Source organism: Bubalus kerabau, chromosome 10 (assembly GCF_029407905.1).
Source record: "Bubalus kerabau isolate K-KA32 ecotype Philippines breed swamp buffalo chromosome 10, PCC_UOA_SB_1v2, whole genome shotgun sequence".
In the NCBI taxonomy this organism is placed as follows: Eukaryota; Metazoa; Chordata; class Mammalia; order Artiodactyla; family Bovidae; genus Bubalus; species Bubalus kerabau.
In genome coordinates, this window is record NC_073633.1 from 98,027,242 (window position 1) to 98,034,228 (window position 6,987).

The window sequence follows — 6,987 nt, forward strand, 5'->3', positions numbered from 1 at the left end:
GGGGCATGCTTAGCAGTCCCACCTTATGTCCATATTTTGTTGCTCAAGCTTTAAATCCTTTTTGATCCCAATTTCCTGATCTTGTAGTTTATCATTATATGGATCATATTTTGTTGGCAGGCAAATCTCTCTCTGAAGTTCACCTTATAACATTACAAAAAATGTCACTTTCTTATGGCCTTACATAGCCATAGAGAATAGAGGAAAGTCAAAGAAATTATCCAGATTTATACTTGGGACATAAAGTCCTTGAAGATGCTGCCACTCCTGCTATTCCTCAACTCACATTGCCTGCCAAATTTTCTTGTGTACAATTACAACAATTTTTGGGTCATCTTAATTTGGCCCAACCCTACATACAAATCACTACTGATATGTTGGCTCCTTTTTTCAAATTATTAAAACAATTAAAATCACCCTCAGCTTCTATTCTCAAAACACCCAAATTGGATAGAACATTATCTACTATTAATGCCCATTTAACCTCCCAATTTGTAGATCATCTTCCTCACCCACATTCTCCGTTGAGGCTGGCTTTGCTACCTGGGTGCCCATTTGCATCCACAGTTCTTTTCTCCAAAGACGCTCAAAAAATACATGTATTAGAACGGTTATATTCCCCTCATTTTTTAGGCCGTAATGTACTACCAGATATGCAGATGACACCACCCTTATGACAGAAAGTGAAGAAGAACTAAAGAGCCTCTTGATGAAAGTGAAAAAGGAGAGTTAAAACATTGGCTTAAAACTCAACATTCAAAAAACTAAGATCATGGCATCTGGTCCCATCACTTCATTGCAAATAGATGGAGAAACAATAGAAACAGTGAGAGACTTTATTTCTGGGGGCTCCATCATCACTGCAGATGGTGACTGCAGCCATGAAATGAAAAGTCACTTACTCCTTGAAAGAAAAGCTATGGCCAACCTGCTGCTGCTGCTGCTAAGTCACTTCAGTCGTGTCCGACTCTGTGTGACCCCATAGACGGAAGCCCACCAGGCTCCCCCGTCCCTGGGATTCTCCAGGAAAGAACACTGGAGTGGGTTGCCATTTCCTTCTCCAATGCATGAAAGGGAAAAGTGAAAGTGAAGTCGCTCAGTCGTGTCCTACTCCTATCAACCCCATGGACTGCAGCCTACCAGGCTCCTCCATCCATGGGATTTTCCAGGCAAGAGTACTGGAGTGAGGTGCATTGCCTTCTCCAGATTAGCCCTGCTGCTGCTGCTGCTGCTGCTAAATCGCTTCAGTCGTGTCCGACTCTGTGTGACCCCATAGATGGCAGCCCACCAGGCTTCCCCGTCCCTGGGATTCTCCAGGCAAGAACACTGGAGTGGGTTGCCATTTCCTTCTCCAATGCATGAAAGTGAAAAGTGAAAGTGAAGTCACTCAGTCGTGTCCTACTCCTATCAACCCCGTGGACTGCAGCCTACCAGGCTCCTCTGTCCATGGGATTTTCCAGGCAAAAGTACTGGAGTGGGTTGCCATTGCCTTCTCCAACCTAGACAGCATATTAAAAAGCAGAGACATTACTTTGCCAACAAAGGTCTGGTTTTCAAACATAGTCAAAGTTATGGCTTTTCCAGTAGTCATGTATGAATGTGAGAGTTGGACTATAAAGAAAGCTGAATGCTGAAGAATTGATGTTTTTGCACTGTGGTGTTGGAGAAGACTGTTGAGAGTCCCTTGAACTGCAAGGAGATCCAACCTATCCATCCTAAGGGAAATCAGTCCTGAATATTCATTGGAAGGACTGATGCTGAAGCTGAAACTCCAATACTTTGGCCACCTGATTCGAAGAGCTGACTCATTGGAAAAGAGCCTGATGCTGGGAAAGATTGAAGGCGGGAGGAGTACGGGATGACAGAGGATGAGATGGTTGGATGACATCACTGACTCGATGGACATGACTTTGAGCAAGCTCCAGGAGTTGGTAATGGACAGGGAAGCCTGGCGTGCTGCAGTCTGTGGAGTTGAAAAGAGTCGGACATGACTGAGCAATTGAACTGACTGACAGCCCAGGAGAGAGAATGTTCCTTCCCTCAGTGTCTGTAAGATCAGAGGCTGCTCAGAGGAAAAATGATCTCAGGTTCTGAGGGGTTGCTGATCTTGGTGACGTACACACGACTATTTCCTAGACAGCATGTCCATGGCATCAGGATGTCCGAGCAGGACGGTTTCACAATCGATGCCTTGCTCTGCCCAGACTAGGCATCTTCTAGGATTATCTGAGCCCTGGATAACTCTGTCCCAAGCCCATCCTTCTCTCTCTCTGGGGTGTCTTCTTATGTTTTCTTTGCCGGCTGTGTGTGTGCTCAGCTGTGTCTGACTCTGTGACTCCATAGACTGTAGCCTGCCAGGCTCCTCTGTCCATGGGATTCTCCAGGTAAGAACACTGGAATGAGTTGCCATTTCCTTCTCCAGGGAATCTTCCCGACCCAGGGATCAAAACGTCTTCTGCACTGCAGGCAGGTTCTTTACCATCTGAGCCACCAGAGAAGCCCATCCCTTGCTAGGCTAGGAGGCTTCATTTTAGGTCATTTTGTCCTTCAGACACATTCTGTTACATTTTTTAAAACTTAATTTTTAATCAGCATAGTTTCAGATGTATAGAAAACTTGCAAAGGCTGCACACCTGGTTTCTCCTAATGTGAATGTGTTCTTACGTTAACGAGGTACCCTTGTCACAGTGAAAGAACCACCGTGGATACATTATTATTAGCTGAAGTTCATAAGACTTCTCAGGTAGCGTTAGTGGCAAAGAACCGCCTGTCAATGCAGGAGATGTGAGAGATGTGGGTTTGATCCCTGGGTTGGGAAGATCCCCTGGAGAAGGAAATGGCCACCCACTCCAGTATTCTTGCCTGGAGAATCGCATGGACAGAGGAGCCTGGCGGACTACAGTCCATGGGGTCACAAAGAGTTGGACACGACTGAAGCAACTTAGCACAGCACATACTTCTTTCAGTTTTCCGTAGTTTTTACCTAATGTCCTTCTGGTCCAGCAGCCCACCCAGGACACCATATTGAATTTAACCTTATCTTACTTGGCTCCTCTTCCCTGTGAGAATTTCTTAGATTTTCCTTTGTTGTTGTTGTTTGTTACTTATTTTATTTTTTTGAGATGGAGATATTATTGAGGTAATATCTCGATAACTTGAGATTGATATTTTTTGAGATATTATTTTATTTTTTTGAGAGATACGGGCAGGGTATTTTGAGAAACTCCCTAAATTAGGACTCATCTAATGTTTTTCTCATGATTAGATTGGGTTTTGTGAGGAAGATCACAGAGGTGAAGGGCGCTCGCAGCAGCTCGATCGATATGGCTGATCACTGAGGTTCAGGTTGACCTTGATCTCACCTGACCGAGGTCATGTTTGTCAGCTTGCTCCACTGAAAGTTTGCTCATTGTTTCCCTTTCTGTACTGTACTCTGAGGAAGAAGCCTTTCTGTCACTTTAGAGTCTCAAAGAAAAGAGCCCATGTCTCCAGCAATGATTGTTTAACAGGGTTCTCCATAAGCAATTTATTATTTGTGGTGCAAGGAACATTTTTGTTGTTCAGTCACTCAGTCGTGTCCCACTCTTTGCAACCCCATAGGCTGAGCACTCCAGGCTTCCCTGTCCTTCACTATGTCCTGGAGTTTGTTCAAACTCATGTTCATTGAGTCAATGATGCCATCCAGCCATCTCATCCTCTTTCCCAGCATCAGGGTCTTTTCTAATGAGTTGGCTCTTTGCGTCAGGTGGCCGAAGTATAGGAGCTTCATCTTCAGTATCAGTCCTTCCTATGAATATTCAGGGTGGATTTCCTTTAGGACTGACTGGTTTAGAACATTACAAAACAATATTTGGACCCATTTTCATATATGACAAATTAAAGTGAAAGTTGCTCAGTCATGTCTGACTATACAGTCCATGGAATTCTCCAGGCCAGAATACTGGAGTGGGTAGTCTTTCCCTTCTCCAAGGGATCTTCCCAACCATGGGATTGAACCTAGGCCTCCCACATTGCAGGTGGAATTCTTTAGCAGCTGAGCCACAAGGGAAGCCCAAAAGCTTAGTATCCTCTAAGCACAAGAGGATGCTTAAACCTCCCGCCTGGACAGTGACATGAACCCTGGACCCTCAGATTAAAAGTCTGATGCTCTACCAACAGAGCTACCCAGACTTCTGAAGGCTCTTGCCTTGCAAAGAGAAGATGGTGCATTTGCCTTGTGCTGGGCATAAGGAGGAAGGAAGCCTTCACTGGTAATGCTAAGCCCATGTCACGCTCGCATTCCTCATTTGACAGACACCAATGGACAAGCCTACCAGGCCTGTGCCAGGCATTTCAGGGGTCGGGGCAAGTAGAAATGGAGGCTTATAGACCGTGTTTCCAATGAAGTAAAAATTATAAATTAAGCAAACCAGCTGTTGAATTATATTCTATCCTCCTGCCAAAAGAAATACTCCTTCATGAAAACATGTGCAAAGCTAGATATGTCAATAATTGCAAGCTGGCAAATATCAAAGGCAGCTGAATTTAATTATTATCACACATGCCCAGGTGTTCTGTTGATGGTCATGTTTAGGTGAGTCATAAAGACATAGATAATTTACAAGTTACACATTTATTCAAAAATTTTAATTTTTCCTGTGTTGGATTCAGCAATATCTCCACTTGGGTTGTTTAATCAAGATTTTTCACAACATTTCTGCTTTGTTAAAGAGTGCCAAATTAGGTAATCCTTCTTAAGGCATTGAAGGTTTTAGATAGTTTTTTATTCCAAATTGGGGAAACCAGTTTGCTGAGGCTGTAGCAATTTGAATTGCCAATAAAGTTCTTAAAGCACTACTTAAATTCAGAAATATACCACTAATATTATGTAACATGTTCAAATATTGTGATATGGTTGCATGTGGTAAATTGCATCTATTATAGAAAATATTACATATTTTAATTCATGACAAAATTGCTATTTTATATCATAATTTAAATTTTTCCTTAGAGAACTAGGTCCATTCATGGATCTTCTTTCAAATTTCTCAATGTGGAGGTATTATAAATAGAACTAAAAAATAGTGGTTAGATATTCAATTTGTTAAAAATCTGTGTTCAATTAACAAAAATACCCTGTTCTATGATTTGTCAGAAGATAGTGGTCATGTATGGATGTGAGAGTTGGACTGTGAAGAAGGCTGAGCGCTGAAGAATTGATGCTTTTGAACTGTGGTGTTGGAGAAGACTCTTGAGAGTCCCTTGGACTGCAAGGAGATCCAACTAGTCCATTCTAAAGGCAATCAGTCCTGGGTGTTCTTTGGAAGGAATGATGCTAAAGCTGAAACTCCAGTACTTTGGCCACTTCATGCGAAGGGTTGACTCATTGGAAAAGACCCTGATGCTGGAGGGATTGGGTGCAGGAGGAGAAGGGGGCAACAGAGGATGAGATGGCTGGATGGCATCACCAACTCGCTGGACATGAGTTTGAGTGAACTCCAGGAGTTGGTGATGGACAGGGAGGCCTGGAGTGCTGCAATTCATGGGGTCGCAAAGAGTCAGACACGACTGAGTGACTGAACTGAACTGAGGGTTTCTAACATTTGTTTTGAAAATGTTTATACATAGTCATGAAAATATTTTCATTTTATTTTTCTAAATTCTTTATAGTTTATTAGAATCTCACTTTGTTGTCTATTTTATATTGGTTTCTTCCAATTTGGAAAAAAAAATCTCTGAAATTAAAAATACATAGTTTAATAGCTTTGGAAGTGGAATATTATAGTAGATCTGTTTTGTTTCTTTTTTAAAAATAAGCAATGGATCATTTGTATTCATTCAAATGAATATAAGATAGCACACATTCAAAATTAATTTCAATTTTGATGATTATTCACTTTTTATTTGGGAATATTATTTTACTGAGTTCTCCTAGTACATCTTAGTCTTGTCTAAGTGGGATCTAGTTACTTTAAGGAGATATATTCCATACCTCATTATGTGTTAAATTTTGGTTTGGTGTCCAATTTCATGTTCCATAATGGTAGTCCATCTTTGGGCAGGTCCAGAAAACACTACATTCCATCTCTGGAATTGTTCCAAAGAGCAGCATTCCTGTTGGTTCAGATAAGCCCATTTCTCCCAGCAATAAGTTCCAACTATGCTCCACACAGCACAGATGCTTCTGGACTTTTGGTAAAAATTTTGGCCGACTCATCTTCTTTGCCAGCTATGTTAGTGAGATTGGGCAAGACTTTCAATTTGTTTTTTTTCATCAGTCTCTTAAGTCAGTCCCTAAAACTGAGCTATTTTCTCAGTTTGTCAGTAAAGTCTAAACTTATTTTCACAACTGCTGTAAAACCCAGTGAAAGACATAAACGTTGACTTGTTTTCCTTTTCTTGTAGTTCAGCAGTGATACCTATAATGAAGACACATTTCTTTGATATGAATTTTGATGCTTTTACAGCCTGACTGAACTGAGTAATAATAACTTTTTAAAGTTGTATATGTTTTCTTTTCTCACTTTATTACTCATCAGATTCATGGCCTCATCTTGAATTTTCAGTCCTTAAGAATGTTCATTCACTTCATTGTGTTTATCTGCATTATATTTTTGTTTATTTTAGCACCCCAAATTGAAACCATTTGTACTATGTTTTCTGTAAATGCTTCACTTTTATTGAGCCAAAAAGCATTATTATGCTTGGCAAGCTTTAGATATAGAGGGTCATTTTTTTAAAGAACATCACAGTAAGGGTCTCAATTGGAATCACTTATGTTTACTGAATATTATCGACTGTACTTTATACATCCCCTTTTCAGTGCTATAATTGCATTTGTATTTTTTCTGTGTGAGAATTATATTTTGCGATGTGTAGTTGTACCTTTATTTGGTAAAGAATATGAGGTTGTAGGCCCTGGAGGAGTACTCTTGCCTGGAGAATCCCATGGACAGAGGAGCCTGGTGGGTTACGGTCCATAGGGTCACACAGCCGGACAGGACTGAA

At 41.2% G+C, this 6,987-nt stretch overlaps 1 non-coding gene across 1 annotated transcript; it reads right to left on the reverse strand.

Moving 5' to 3' along the window:
- Positions 1 to 4,097: 4,097 nt before the first annotated feature.
- TRNAK-UUU (transfer RNA lysine (anticodon UUU)) lies at positions 4,098 to 4,170 on the reverse strand. Its single transcript has one exon. It is a non-coding gene; the product is annotated as a tRNA-Lys (tRNA).
- Positions 4,171 to 6,987: the final 2,817 nt, after the last annotated feature.